The 17042-nt window shown below is 32.1% G+C and overlaps 1 protein-coding gene across 3 annotated transcripts in view; it reads right to left on the bottom strand.

Moving 5' to 3' along the window:
• The window catches only part of LOC143052734 (parathyroid hormone/parathyroid hormone-related peptide receptor-like), a 77137-nt gene extending 70357 nt beyond the window's left edge, over nt 1-6780 (bottom strand). For 2 of the 3 annotated variants that reach the window (XM_076225837.1, XM_076225841.1), the window contains exon 1: nt 6643-6780. The gene's annotated coding sequence lies outside the window, so the exon portion shown is untranslated. Of the gene's footprint in view, nt 1-5056; nt 5196-6642 lie in introns of those variants that run through there. The other variant, XM_076225840.1, reaches the window with a different exon arrangement.
• Nucleotides 6781-17042: the final 10262 nt, after the last annotated feature.

The raw sequence follows: 17042 nt of genomic DNA, 5'->3' as shown, positions 1-17042 counted from the left end.
GTGAACATGAACTACGGGGTAATGGTGCATTGGAAAATACGCATGACACCGAGCCGACCCTCATACAATCCGATGAATATCAAACAGATGAAACATTGGAACCGCCGGAAAATTGTGTGTATAAAACATTGGAACCGTCGGACAGTTACCCAAATATAACATTGGAACCCCCAAACGGTTCTTTAAATAAAACATTGGAACCCCCGGAACCCCTCATACACCCAGAACCCCCGGTACCCCCGGAACCCCCGGACGGTACCGGGAACCGTTCAAAACCAGTGACACCATCTATAATCACGACAAAGCGCGGGAGAATGGTCAGAATACCTTTGCGCTATCGATAAGGCAATACGCAAAATTTATATACGCAAATATTTTATTAACAATGGATAGAAAGGTGACAGAAAAACGGATTATGTGTGAACATTGTTTCAAATTGTACTGCAGTAGCAAATCATATAAAAGACACATTAAAGAAGTGCACTCCGCAAATAATAACACAGAAAGAATTCAATGTTTAATATGTCATAAAACTTTTAGCAGAAAGAGTCATTTGAGAAGACATAATAGGAAATTTCACAAGGAAACTCAAAATAGTGACACTCTAAAAGTGACCATACAGAACGAAAGCAGCTTTAATGTTCATGAACATTTGTCAGAAGAAGGATCCATGCTTAATGATACACCAACCGTGGATGGACCGACATTCGGTGAAATGCCCGATTTCTTGGAGGATATTTCATTGGATGAGTTTATAACTGAACAGGAATTTGAAGAATCAAAACATGTTGAAAATGACAGTGACAAAAAGAGTGAAACAGTTAAACCGGATGAAAACAATAATAGCAATGATATCATTGACAGTAATAAACAAACAATAATTCTAAAACTGGAAACAACCACCGTAAATTTAACGGATGGCCGTACAGTAGTAAACAGAGATACTTCGATCGAATATTCCAATAATGTAAACCCGGATGATATTAACATAACTATTGTTGTGGATGCTGTAACTAAAGAAATAAACGAACATTTAAAGCAAAAACAATCAGCAAAATGCGAAGAATTATAGAACTTTATTAACTGGTATGTGTATGTACGTAAACATTAACCTGAGTTGAACCATATTTAGAGTGTGTACGTATAGGTCAGTTAAATCTATTTTTAAACCAATCGATAATTGTGTTTTTGGATATATATATGTAATTCTACAGTGAGTAGACTACTTTTGTTTAATACGACATTGAAATAGGAATTTCAATTGCTAGTTGGGGGGATTGTAGCGATTTTAGTTAGACTGTATAAATTATTATTATGTAAGATATCTTTTGATTAATATATTTGGGATAAATTACATTTCTACAGGGCAATGCCCAGTATTTTTATTTAATTGAACTGTATCTATATCATTTAAATTCACCGCCCGGTATCTTAAGAACCGCCCGGTACCCCATCTTTGGAACCGCCGGGGTACCGTCCGGTAACCCCATCTTTGAAACTGTCAAGGTACCGCCCGGTAGCCAATCTTAAGAACCGCTGAGGTACCGCCCGGTATCTTTAGAACCGCCCGGTACCCCATCTTTGGAACCGTCGGGGTACCGCCTGTAAATATGTATATAAGGGGATGCGAGAGAGATCATGCGGAGGGAAATAGAAAGAGTAAGAGATATAATTGAAATTGTTAGTTAGACGTGTTGAGAGTAATATTGTGTTAGTGAATTAGGATTATTGTTCAACTGTTTTATTATGTCAACTGATATACATTTAACAGATTACAGTGATTTGATTTGAAACTTTGTGTTGTGGTTTGTTTTCTTTGTGCCATTTGAATATGGATTTCACGTAATTTACGCTACCAAAATAACACATCGACAAACACGAATCCATACAAAAACGACAACGCTACAATAACATATTTATAAAGTTCATACAATATCATAATGATATATACACAATATACAATTGTATATAGATATTAATGAAAAGTTTTGATATTTTAGCTGGCGCCTAACCTCTACCTAACCTGACTTCAGACGACAGTGGTTTAACAGAACCAGCCAACAACAAATTATATATGAATCAGTTACTAAAAAGGTGTAACTCGATACAGAGCACAACAAAAGATAAAACGTACAGCATGTCTCAATACTGAGAGATAGTTTTTAAAGTCTATTACGACTAATGCAAAAACTCATGTATCTAAGATCAGTACTATAATCCAACCTCCAATGGATTTTGTATAAAGACGTTATTATCAGTCAGAGAAAAACATGACCATGTGAATTCCAAAATATAGGTATCGGCAAATTTATGAAATATGACTTTAGCATTTGAATTTACCATATATAAATGTTCCAGACCATATGAGTATTTGGACCGTACGCGTACGGTCCGGACCGTATACGTATACTCGTACGGTCCGACCATACGCGTACGGTCGGACCGTATGAGTATACGCGTACGGTCCAGTACGAGCTGACCATACATGTTATTTGATCATATGGGTTAAATTGAAACAAGCATTTATCACAATCTTTATTTTTAGTTTTACAAATTGTTATTGATAATTTATTACAATTAGATAGATAAAATGAACAAACGAACAATTGAAATTAAGTATTTGTTTAATTTTATATCTGAATCCCATTTTGGTACTCTCGCCCAAGGTGACACAATTCAAGTAACGTAATATTTTTTACATTTTCATGTATGCAGTTCATGCATGTTCCTTTGCATTTGCATTTTTTGGTAAAGTTGCTAAATATTCTAAAACAATTGACCTCCCACATTATGTTTACTTCCGATGTCTTCAATTTCAGTGATCATAATTCAATTAATGTATTACTGATCGACATGCTTAATACAAGAGACTAACAGATTTAATTAGCCTGAATTTAAAAAAAAGTTAAAAAATATAAAGTTTTTGTTTCAATTACAATTGAACTTTTTTAGATTAATTTGATAGTTAAGTTATGTTGATCTGCTATATGCATTTGTAACTAATAAACTTGACCAACTTTTTAATATTAGTCAGACCGTACGCGTACGGTCCGACCGTATGAGTATTTTGAAAAAGTACGCATACGGTCCAGACCGTACGCGTACGGTCCAAATACCCATACGGTCTGGAACATAAACATGCAGTTTTATCAAAATCAGATAGACCCTTCCAATCTTTAGCCCCTCTTTTAACGGAAAATGTACAGTTTAAAAAAACGTGATTACTGTCCCGAGGAAGCTCGGTGAATTTTTTTAAGACCAGGTGTCTTATATATAATGACGGATAAAAAGTCAAACATATAAAAAGTGTCCAGTTTTTTATTAATATCTTCGTTGAAGTATATGCATGTATAAACTATGAAAAATATAATATAAAGCGGAGTTCGAAAAACAGTACTGTGTCATTTTGGTCTCTTGTGGACGGTTGTCTCATTTGCAATCATACCACATCTTCTTTTTTATAAATTATATATACACTGCACCAGTAGAATGTTAAATAGCGCAATAGGACGTGTTAATTTTACAGATCGTTATCATAGCATCTGTGTGTGTGGGGAGAGGGTTATTCTTATAATTTTAAGCTTTTTTTCTATTTCCTTTGTAGATTTTGCCAATTTTCTTCATCTTCTATATTTTAGCACCACATTATTATCTTCCTTATTTTTGTTCCTCATTTTTCTGCAGTATTGCCCCATCATATTTTCTATTCGATAACCCACATCTAGACCCTCAAACATAACGTTATTGTTAATAGTATACACAATTTAAAAAACTTTCATTCATTTTTTAAAGATATAAACTGTCATAACATCATTTTCTAAAGATATAAACTGTCATAACATAACCTAAATATCACAATTAACCAAAATACAGTAGCTTATCACATCAATTAAACCCATGACACGCTATTGCGTTCAGTTCACTGCCGCAAAACTACACCATTTATGTTTAAATATACTTGTTATAGATACCAGGATAACAATTGTGTTCGCCAGACGCACGTTTCGTCAAGAGACGCACCAGTGGCGCATGAAAAATATTAAAAGACCAATTGAAGTACGAAGTTGTGAAGAGCATTGAAGACGCGATATACCGAAAGGTTTTGACAAATACAGCGAAGTAAGTCTATTCCTGGGTCGAAAAATGCTTAGTATTGGGATAAGAAGGGTGGATGGGTTTGAGAATGAGGGATGGATTTTGAAATTAATCTCCAGTATACATGGAAAATAATCGTATCTACGTATATTCTAGTCATCGAACTATGTGTTAATTTAAATATCAGCAAAAGAATTACCGCTCCCGTTTTGATAAATGTATACATGTTTAAAAAATGAATTAAAATGAATTGATTGATTGTTTAACTCCAATAGCAAATATTTTAAGAATGTTCATAATTATATCAAATTAGATGTCACTGGGAAAAAATAGTATCTTGAATAGGGACGGTTATTAAGACCAAGAGTAGGTCACCTTCTTATTCCTTGAAGAGTTGTTGTGATAGAATACCACCCAGCACTTTGAAAAGGAGAAGGGCACTACACACGTTTGGATTGATACATGTAAAATGTATATGCATTTATCATATTTGAGACTCTTTAGGGGGGGTCTCATTGGAGGTTCCGATCGCGGATCCCGCTTACTGTTTTGTCAGATTCCCGTATATCCCGCTTACACTATGTACGTAAGCAAATCTCATTTTTTTTTTGTCATTTCCCGGGTCCCGCTAGACCTCATTTCCCGTTTTCACTACACAATAATTTGACTTTCACGTGTCACGCTTACAAAAAATCGGCAACCCCGCGTCACGCTTAGACCCCAATGAGACCCACTTTAGGGGGACATGTTGTCTCAACCATAAATACAACTCTAAACATTGAAAAAAATAATAGCTTTGCTAAATAACTATCTCATAAATTATTATATTAAAGATAATAATGTGTTGGTTTTGTACCGTTTGTTTTAATCTTTTTACATTTTATAAACCTGAATACACACAAAACTTTACATTCAAGATATAAGTACATATTAAGGTCAATCTATTTCAACAATTGCCTACCTTGAGAACGCACTCCTCCAAAGTAACAAAACGATCACAAGATAAATAGATAGATTGTAATTTAATACAATAACTTGTCTCACAAGGATGGATGTTATCGTAATTTTGTTTGAAGTTAATTTTTGAACATGCACTTTGCACAATTGATCCAAAAAGGAAACTATATACGCACGCAATTAATGCAAGACTATTTTTTAACCAATTTGTACATTTATTTATAGTAACTATATAAAGGAGTGAGTGATGTTGTAATTATCTTTTTTACCTAACAAACCATACACAAATACAATAAATATAAATTCTTGTATCTTATTACTGACTTTTAAGGTGCCCTTCTTCATTTCAAGGTGTTTTAATTCAGTTATTTCCCATAAATATAAGTTTTGTATTCGAGCCTTAAATTTCTATTTTCTATTTTCTATTTGGTATGACCTTGATTAATATTTCAGGTTTATATACACATTGAGTTAAAGAAGCTTTTGAAGAAAGGGTAACATTTAAGAATTTATACAATAATTTTTTTTTATAGAAGCTGAAATCTCTATATTTTTTTAAAATTTTAGATGATATATTAATTATAATTTTGAATAATTGTTATATTATAAGTGTGTTTATATATTAGATTTGGTTTATGAGAATAAAAAGATATAAAAAAGAACTTATTTGAATTCGTTCGTTTTGTTGGGTTTGATCAATTTATTTTTGTGGGTATTTTTTTTTTATAATTATAACTAATCCGTGTTGTTCAATTTATATAGGTTTCTTTATTTTCTATTTTCTGTTGTTCTTCATCAAATAATTATGATTCCACCTCAATATCTTTCTATATGTTAACCGTGTGTATATGTGTATATCAAATATAGAAGAGAAGCATAGGCAGGTTTTGTGGGGAAATTTTTGTTGATTATAAAGGGAATCATTGAAGCATGACTGGATTTGACTCCCTCTTAGGGCCCTTATTAAAATTTCTAAATCTGCCAATGATAAGGTCTAATTAAAACAAGATTGTTTTAACATGCGATTTCAGATATTGCAATGAATATATTAAACAGTCGATCAATGTTTTTTTTTTCTGTATTTCAATTGTTGCAAGGTTGTTCTTTAATTCTGTAAATACTGTCTGGTAACTATTGTTTCCATTCATTATACTTGACTGAATTAAAAGCTCAAGTCTGGTTTTCTTTCAATTAGAAACAACTTTTGGATAACAATCATAATAGCATAAGGTTAATGTGGCAACCTAGCATCTGTCCTGGTTGTATTAAGGGAAGACAATAAATGACAGATTTTCCACTGTGTTAAACATGTCTAATTTCAATAAACATTTCGGAAAGAAGCAACAAATTACTTTCCCGTCAACACAGATAACCAAGTCTTTAAGAAAGCTGATTGACGGATTTCGTCAATTAACCTTAAGTATCAGGCTATTAAACAAATTGTATAATTGGTAACAGGTGCTTGTGATGTTGATAGTTAAGTTCGCATCTGGTTAGCTTTGAAGAAAATTTATTTGTAGTTTAAATTAAGTTATTTGAAGAGAAAACAGATGTAATTGATACATTACAATATTATCAACAGGTACTTACGAATAAATTATCCCCACCTAAAATCTCCAGCAAATCAATGTAAATTATACAAAAATCCAACTTAAATACGTCAATTATTAACTGTTAACACAGTGCATATTTACAAGATAAAGTGTTCAGGTATAAATCGTTGTTTGCATGGTATTTAATCATCATTGTTTTGGACTACACACGTATATGTATCGATGGACTTTTAAATTGAGAAAAAAGAAAAATGTCATTTCTTATCATCGAACTATTTTTAAAAAGTCAACAACAAAAAATGAAATGAAATTGATTAAAATTATTTTTGAAGGGGTGTAATGTTTTTATATATCATTTTCCATTGACTTTGTATGCTCCCCGAAAAGAAAACAATCAGAAGTGTATAGTCGGCGCTTTGACTGTTTGTACTTTCCTCCAGTTCTTCTGAATGTTCGAAGTCCAACTACGTATCCGCCCTTTCGTCCGTCCGTCCGTCCGAACCAAGTTAAATAACTTATGAACAACACATTTGGCTTCCACCTAGGTAATATATGCATTAATTGTAGGTGCACCTATTGTGCAGATGACATTGCCCCAAAAATACTAGAAAAGTTTCACAAAAAAACAACCTTGAGACATATTCAATCACTGCCTCAAACAACAGCCACATCAGCAATGAATTTACTACTAGGAACAATTACAACGAAAGGAGAACTATACTGTAAATACAAGCGTCAATTATCTAGTATACTCTATTGTCGTTCATCGGCCAAAATTCTTACTCTATATTCAAGATCTCTTACTGACGTTGTTTATCATCTTAACAACGTGTTATATTGTTCTTTCATTTGTCTTTGTTCTATTATAAGTATTACTTTTACTGTTTGGTTTGGTTTCTGTGATATCCATTTGATGTGGCTCGGTACTTATACATGCCGTCAATGTGTTTGTATTATCTTTAATTTTTACTGGTGTGTTTTGTATATGCGACTTTTTGTGTTTCCTTTATTCTTATAAAGTGACTCTGTACTTGACTGTCAGACAAGTGAGAGGTTTAGCGGTATAAAACCAGGTTCAATCCACCATTTTCTACATTTGAAAATGCCTGTACCAAGTCAGGAATATGACAGTTGTTGTCCATTCGTTTGATGTGTTTTGTCATTTGATTTTTGCCAATTGATTATGGACTTTCCGATTGAAATTTCCTCGGAGTTCAGTATTTTTGCGATTTTATTTTTTACACTGCCAACAATCCATCAAATTTTACAATGCCAAATGTTTCTTCTTTTGGTACAATGAAACACTTTACACATACGGTTTTCCACAAATATTGTAACTTTAAAACAATTTCCCTATATAATCTAAATGGAAAACATAAGAAAACTTTTAAACATCAAACTACTGGAATAATGCTCTCCAAATTAATGCATTACAGAAAAAGTAAAATCACAAAAATACTCAACTCCAAGGAAAATTCAAAAAGGAAAATCCCCAATCAAATGGCAAAATCAAAAGTTCAAACACATCAAACGAATGGATAACAACTGTCATATTCCTGACTTGGTACAGGCATTTTCTTATGTAGAAAATGGTGGATTGAACCTGGTTTTATAGCTAGCTAAACCTCTCACTTGTATGATAGTCGCATCAAATTAAGAAGACATCACTTAGATATTTAGATGTAAAGTGTATTAGAATTGGAAAACCGCCTTTCCACTACACTACATTGTAAAATATTGAAAACAACACGTTATTAATTTCTTGCCTTTGAAGCGCTTTTCTGGATTTACCTTCATCAGGAACTCTCAAAGCCAAACATTCGAAATTCGAAGATGTATAAGTACCGAATCCGTTGAAGAGCTATATGTCAAAAATACCCAAAATAAATAGTGGAATTCATCTAAAGCCAACTTTGCCTGAGGGAATTGAAACCTTAGTTCACCTTCAATTGTAGATGCGTTATTTTATAAGTAAGTGATGACCAGAACATATACCTTGCAAGTTGATCAACATTACATTTAGTACAAATGAAATTTCTCCAACATGTGAATTCTACAACCAAGAATTATAAGACCTTCCTCATATGTTTACTACCAGCTCAGTGTTCAGTGAGACAAGACATTTTTTTTTACGCCAATCAAAATTTATTTGGCCTTTACTTTTTTTTATTCGAGCATCACTGATGAGTCTTTATAGACGAAACAAGCGTCTAGTGCAACAGTGACAGCAGACTCAAAATAGAGAACTACAAGCATTAACAAAGAAATATGTGTTACAAAATGCATAATTCAAGATTAAATTTGCTGGGACTGTATTAGCTATTGACAATTATCATGTTATCACTCGTCCTCAGGAAGTTTAAAGTTAATATCAGATTTATGCAACTGTACATTGTTTAAGAAATAATTCAGGAGGGCTTGAATATTCAAACCCCAATGAATTATTTCGATTCCAATAGAACAAATACGGCAATTCTTATAGACTGAAGCGCTCTAGGTGGAGGCACATATTTGCCGATCCCATATATAAGCGCACAGATAAATTGGCATAAAAGAACAGAGCAAACCGAATAAGTGACATGCTCAAACTATTTACAATAACGTATTTAGATAATTTTGGATGAATTTATATGATAATTAACTTATATGTCTTATATGTATTAACAGAAATGGCTTATACCATATTTTAGCATCGTTTGTTTACGTTTCCTTGTTATGATGATTTTCGGTTTCACAGCTCATTTATAAAAAAAAAAAGCATATAATTATATGACGTGCGAGTACGACCGGAACAGCCCAGGCAGTACATTCATATTTTACCACGGGTGTTTACTCAAAGCGTTTGAATTATTGTCATACAAGTGACAGGCTAAGCGTTATAAAACCGGGTTCAATCCACTATTTTCTACATAAGAGAGTTGTTGTCCATTCGTTTGATGTGTTTTATCTTTTGATTGTGCTATTTGGTTAGGGTCTTTCTGTTTTGAATTTTCCACGGAGTTCAGTATTTTTTTTATTTTACTTTTTGATAATATTGTGTATATACTACATGCCTTCCTTGGACCATGATTTCGTGTATGAAAATATTACATTCTTTTCTTTACTTTTCTTTCGGTATACAAATTATGAAATGCTCCAATTGCAACATGACTATAGTTATGGTACAATTTAGTTCACTTTAATGTTTCCAATTAAAATAAAGTTTGACAGACTTGAAATTATACAAATATAGGCATCATATTCTTTCAATGGGAACTATGTTACTCTTATGCAACTTGTAAGTTCAATACTACAGAACACAGTGATTAGACCAAAAATACAGCTTCTACTTTACACGTTTTGCGAATTTTAACTGAAGAATCAGGTGTGATTAAAAAGTTCTGCATACAGAACATTACGGTTTTTTTTTCTTTAATTCATCATTATACATATCTGAATGTATGATGAAAGTTTTCGATATTACTTGTGAAAGTGGTATCAAAGGAATTTTAATAACTTCCTGCGTCGATTTACTACCGTTTTATATGTTTCAACAGAATTGTAGATTAGTAAAAATGAATGGTTAATGTACTAGTAGTTAAATTTAACATTGTGTCTTGACCAAAGATAAATTAGATGTAGAAAAATTAATATTTTGGAAATTGATTTTTTGTTCAACGAGATTGCAAAGCACTTAAAGTCATATTGGTTTGCAAATCAAGCGGAATATAACGATCATCATATATAATAATATACACAAATGGAATGATCTCATGAAAGTTTCAATCAGTCGTGGGTCGTATGTTGTATGATCTTATAAGAAATTGGTGATTTGTTTTTGAAAAGATGCAGGTATCCATACGAGTGAAAAAGAACTTCCATTCCGTTTATCATGCTTATGTACTGTAATAGTAAATGACCACAATTATTATAATTCTCAACGAAATCGTCAAAGGAACCAGGATTGAAGATTATTCTACTTTGATTTATTCTGTCTCTTATTAATTTGATAATTAGCATGCAAGAATTTGGAATAGAATAACTATCCAGGGTACTTGATACCCACCGACAGTGCAATACATAGATTAATACGCAAAATAACTTTTGATTTATAGCTTTACATTATAATATAAAAACGAATTATCAACATAACATATATTATATCAATATTCGCACAAAATATCGTGTATCACATTCATGCTATTTCAGAAGAAAATTACAATAAAGGTCACTCCGTGGGGTACACAGTAAATTGTATAGTATCTTCCTTCACCAGGCAGAAAGATGATATTATTAATTGGTCATAAAAAATCATTTGTCATAGAATTAGTTAATATTCATTAAACTGTTATTGTATATCGTTTTGGGGTTTTGTTCATTTCTGAGGGTAAGGATGAGATTTGCAACATAAAGAATAACGTGCCAGATTGAAAGAAAAAGAATTAAGAAAAATGGATCACAAAACTTTGAATAGTGGGATAAAATTTAAAGAATAAAGTATAATGGGGAAAACGTATACATAAAAGGGAAAGATAAACTTAGAAATTATAAATTACAGAAAAAATATCCCCGCCCAAATAAATTTAGACCCTTATTCATGTAGCGACTATGCAGGGTTATATTTGTCTTATAAATGATAAAAACACATCAATTTCGTGTTAGTAATTGTATCCAATATTTGCATGAATAACATATCAATCTTGAAGTTTATCCACTTAACAAAACAATCTTGAAGTTTATCCACTTAACAAAATGAAAGACATGTTGAAATCAAGCAAACAGTTAACACCGTGTACAATTACTTGACCCCATTAACCAACACCTTCTTTATATGAAATTCAATATTTAAATGTAATTCCGTCTGATAACTGGTAGATAGTAAATAACGATGTATGCATATGTTTGCCTTGTTCATTTGAACTTATGAAATTAAATTAGCAAAAACTTCATTTATCAATTTAAGAAGATTTAGGATAAAATCCATTGACTGGCCTGTGAAGTTAACAAAAAATAGTTAAATACTTCAATCCTTTCAATTGTATTGCTTAATTTTGAAACACGTGTAATCTTTGTACTATTTTGTGAAAACAAAAAGAAATGTGATAAAACTTAGATTTCATTAACTTGTCCAAATTGCAGTACTTGACTTATGTTACAAAATTCCTTCAAAGCAGTTAACCAACATTTACATCTTTGTACAGTCATTTTTCGACAAAAAGTAAAATAACAAAAATTCCGAACTCCCAGAAAATTTCGAAACTGAAAGTCCATAAGTAAATGGCAAAATCAAAAGTTTAAACACATCAAACGACAGGTTAACAACTGTCATATTCCTGACTTGTAAGGTACAAAAATGGTTTAATAGTTAGCAAAATTAATCTCACTTGTATTAAGAAATAGCAAGGCCCGAATCCCGATCCTGTGTCAAAACAATTATGTTAAAATACTGTAAAAATAATACTGTTAAAAAAAATGGGTGAAAGATACCAGAGTGACTTTCAAACGCATAGACTGAAGATAAACTGTTACGACATCGATGCTAAATGTTCATAAAAGGAATATATACTGAGTCTTAGTCTGTCATGTTGAACTGCGGTAATTATTTATTATCTAAAATACACTCAAGAACATATTTTAAAGAAAATGACTATCATTCCTGTTTTTTCAGTACAAAACTGGAAGATTACTCTTGTCACATTAGAGTGTATTTCAGAGGTTTTCCCGCGTTGATGGTGTTTGTGTTGTTTTGTGAGATCATATATTTATTCTAAATTCCAACTCTCAACGTCATTTAACTGACTATTCAAGAGCAAATAACTTCGTAAAGAGAAGCTTAAGATTCCAAAGGGATATACAAACACTAAAGTCGAAAACTACCTGATATAGTGAAAAATTTCGAATTTTTTGGTTTTTTACTATGTCAGGTTGTTTTCGATTTTTGTGTTGACAAAACACTAATCTGTACAAATCCGCTTGTAAGTCTACTTCGGAAGTTCATATTTGAGGGAAAGGGGACGGTATTTTGAATGTATACGTCGTCATTTGCGAAACAAAATTTTCATAAAGGTTGATTTCTACTTTTCCATTTGGAATACTTGAATTAATAGCTTCTTTGTAAGCAGTAATCATCTATCAAGGAGACCAGGATAGAAATTTGACAAATTTGACAACAAATAAGTTGATTGTTTTGATTTATACACGTGTACGTTTTTTGAAAATTTGATTTTGATGTCATTGATTAAATGTGTTCTATATTTACGAAAATCGTGTCTGTCGTTCCAAATTTATTTTAAGTGTCTTTCATATATTTCGGAGTTTAGTATGACATCTATTAGCACTGAAGTAGTACATTTTTTTGTTTAGAGACCAGCTGAAGCACGCCTCCAGGTGCGTTTTTTCTTCGCTGTTATAGACCAATTGGTTGTCTTCGGCTGTTTTGTACTCTTTGGTCGGGTTGAACTTGTTGTCTCTTTGACACATTCCCCATTTCCATTCTCAATTGAATGGTATCTATGTTGGATTTTAATAGGGTTTAAACCGTATATACACCAAACGTCACGCATTGTAAACCACTTTGCAATTAGTTTTATCTAATGAACAATGTTTTTATATTAAACTCATCTGTATACCGGCTTAATTTTCGTGTACTTGTTTTCTAAGAGTATTTTAAATCTAAATTTTAGAAGTTCAAGGATTCTTATTTTTTAGTTATATAACATCGTATTTGAAAGCAGTATATACACTAATGGTCCGACTGAGGTTTCACCTATAAACTGTTTATTGAAAAATATTCCATTTAACTGATAGACCACGAAGGGTTGCTTCCCCTGACTCACTTATGAAAAAAAATAATGCATACACTATTGTTATATGTAATAACCAATTGTATTATATAAGAAAGGTTGTTTATAGCTTGAGTCTTTTCTCCAATACCTTTAATTAAATTGTATTGATTGAATTATAAAATCTATAAATTGCATGTATTGCCATTTTACAATTAAAAACAATCAAATAGACGTCACAATTATTTATCCCTTAAAACCTACTTATTTGGCGTTAAAGACTTATAGATAAAGGTTATAACTATACTTTTGTTATTCGGTCACTGCGTGTAGTTAGTTTATTAGTATTAACTCGGAAACGCGTCGGCCTCAAGCAAGAATAAACAAAAATTTAGGTTGGACGAATTCCCAAGATAGTTTTTTTCCGTAAAAGAGAGACGAGAGATACCAGCGGGACAGTCAAACTCATAAATCGAAAATAAACTGACAACGCCGAGGCTAAAAATAAAACAAGACAAACAGACAAACAATAGTACACATTTTCATTAACTGTCATGATGTTGATCTATATAGTTTGCTCAAAAGTACAACATAAAATCATCTCCTAGGAACCACCTTTGTAGCATTATAGCATATACTACTCCTTATTCGTTTCCATGTATAACTGATTAATCTTTTATATAAATGATTTAATATTGTCTGCTATAGTGCATGCATGCTATAGATTTGTAGAGATTGGTATTGGGTCATTAATCCTGCACAGGAAAGATTAATCTAATGTCGTATTAGCTTGCAGAACTTTTGATCGTTATTGTGCATCGTGTTCATATGCATAGTTAACTTTATAATTTCATTTTGACTAATGATTGCCTTTTTGACAGAAAAGTGGGCGAAAATGCAATTGGGTTATGAAATAATGGTTTCGGATCATAAGTGTGACAGAGGGAAGATCCGTTTTATTTAGTTTTAGCTTTTACAGTTTTTAATATTATTATTAGATATCATGTTTTTAATGTATAGTTAAATTTATAATTTATTTTGAGTATTTATTAAATCAAACTCTGCGAAATGTTAAATTGATTTTAAAAAAATAAAGTTTTCTTTATAATAAAGGAATCATCATGTTATAAAAGGGGATTAATCTGTAGATTTTATATGGAATGAATACTATACTTTTTTTTTTTTTATTAAATATGATTATTTTTTTAGACCATTCCCATTGTATGGATTCTTATTTTCTTTCACGTGGTACTCTCTTTGGTGTGTTCCCATTTCGCCTTAGTTGTGAATTCCAGGTAAAAAAGGTAAAAAATATACTAAGGCCAGATGGGAATTGTACTAAGGCGAAATGTGAATTTAGATGAAAAAATTAAATAAACAAATTAAACCTCTGTGTTTTTATAACAATATAAACAACAAGTAATTAGGGATTTTTGTCTCTTGGATTATTATTTTAATATTTATTTATAAAAGGACACTTTTTATGATTTAAAAAATTGTGATTTCAGAAGAAAAAAAATCTACAATTAAACATTATTTAGTATCAATTGTATGAATTTACCCACAGACTTATTTAAATATATTACAGAAATTTTAAATAAAATAAATAAAATAATAAATATTGTTTTTAAAATTGTTTTAATGATATATAATAAAGATAATACATGGTACACTTTGACTTCTATAAGCTTGGTCCAAATTAATGATTAGGTCATTAGTTAGCTTTGTCTACATAACTACTGAATCAAACTCAGCAATTGGCTTGGGATAACTCTTATTTGTCACTTCACAATCTATGGCTTGCACAATTCTTTATAATTAACAATGATAATTGAGAACTATTCACATTCTTCCATTAAGTATAAAAAAGTGAGTGTATCCACTTAAGGTATATCAGTTTTCAATTGACCATGGCAGGAGCAATGCTACATGTTGAGTTCATAGAGATCAGTAGAGGAGGAAGGCATTTGATATGGAATGGCTACACACACCGCTAGAACAACAAAAGAGAAACTTGGATCTCTTGGAAGTGCATAGACAGAAATTGCAGGGCTACAATATGCACAAGAAATGATGTCCCTTTAAAGATTGGCCAACAACACAATCACCTACCAGACCATGCATCAGTCAATAGTAGAAAGATATTAGAATCTGTTAGATCTAGATGCAGATCAGAAACTACACCTATACCATCAATTTACGATGAAGAAATTACAAAACTCAGAGATGCACCATTGGATACCCAGACCCTGGAGACTGCACAAAAACTGCCTACCTTCGAAAGTAAGAGATCATCACTCTATCGTACCAGACACAAACTGTACCCAGGCATACCAAATACTAGACCAAGAAAACAAATTGAAGGAAAATTTCACCAAACCACAAGTAGAGAACCATTTCTATTGAAGATGGTGACATCAACAAGCTACTCATATTTACAACTGCAGAAAATCTACGACAACTGTGCACTGCAGACACTGTATACTGTGATGGAACTTTCTACACAGCACCACCAATGTTTGACAGCATTTTCACCATTCATGCATTTGTCGGCACAGCCATGTTTCCATTGGTGTATTCTCTGCTACCACAGCGAGATGCTGACTGTTATATAAGATTCTTCAATATCCTGAAAAACATAGCCAACCAACATAATCTCAACTTTCATCCAGACAGAGTGAGCCTTGACTTTGAATGTGCATCAAGAAATGCAGTATCTCATGTCTTTCCAAACGCAGAACTCAAAGGTTGTTTGTTCCACTACGCAAAAGCAATATGGAAAAAGACACAGGAATATGGGCTGCAAACTCAGTAAAAAGATGTCCCAGATGTCAACAAACTCGTCCGTCGTGCAGCAGCTTTACCATTACTGCCCTTAGATCGTGTGGAAGACTACTGGTTACATGCCTTGGAAAATGCACCACAGTCAGATGCTTGCACCAAATTAACAGATTATGTAGTTCTGACATGGATAGAGGGCAGATACCCACAACCAATCTGGAACCACCACCTAACAGAAGGACCCAGAACAAATAATCACTTAGAGGGCTGGCATAACAAGTTAAAAAAGAGAGTAAAAACTGCACATCCAAATATATTCGAAATAAGTAATGTGTTCAAGAAAGAGCAAGCAGCTAACGAGGTAAAGAAAGTACAATATGCAGCAGGTAGCAAGATGCGGGGAAAAGCAAAGAATAATAGGGAAATAGAAGAGAGATTCGCAACTTTGAAGGCATCACTACACAATGGTACGAAAGACTATATTCAGTATGGTGATGCAGCATCTTATATCCTCAAACTTGGAAATTAAATGAACTTTGAACATTCAAATGTGTAAATTAGTGTCTTGTATTTCACAATATGAACTTTATGGAAATACTTCTTATGTTTTATGTATTACAATGTAGTGCTTTTTCTCATGATATTATAATAACATTGTGCTTTGAATTCAGTGCTGATTGAAATAAAATATTTGTTATAATGATAGTTTGATATTTGTCTTTATTTTTCATAAAAATATGAAATATCCATATCCAATTTGTCATCTCTACTAAGACTTTGTTTAAAAAATATTACACACGTGTATACAATTTCAGAAAAAGAAGAACAACTGAACAAAAAGTGGGACAAAAAAAATAAACAAAAAATTAAAAAAATATATCTTCTTTTAAATTGT

The sequence above is a fragment of the Mytilus galloprovincialis genome, chromosome 11 (assembly GCF_965363235.1).
Source record: "Mytilus galloprovincialis chromosome 11, xbMytGall1.hap1.1, whole genome shotgun sequence".
In the NCBI taxonomy this organism is placed as follows: Eukaryota; Metazoa; Mollusca; class Bivalvia; order Mytilida; family Mytilidae; genus Mytilus; species Mytilus galloprovincialis.
Note: the sequence above shows the minus strand (reverse complement) of the source record. Positions and strands in the feature narration are given on the sequence as shown.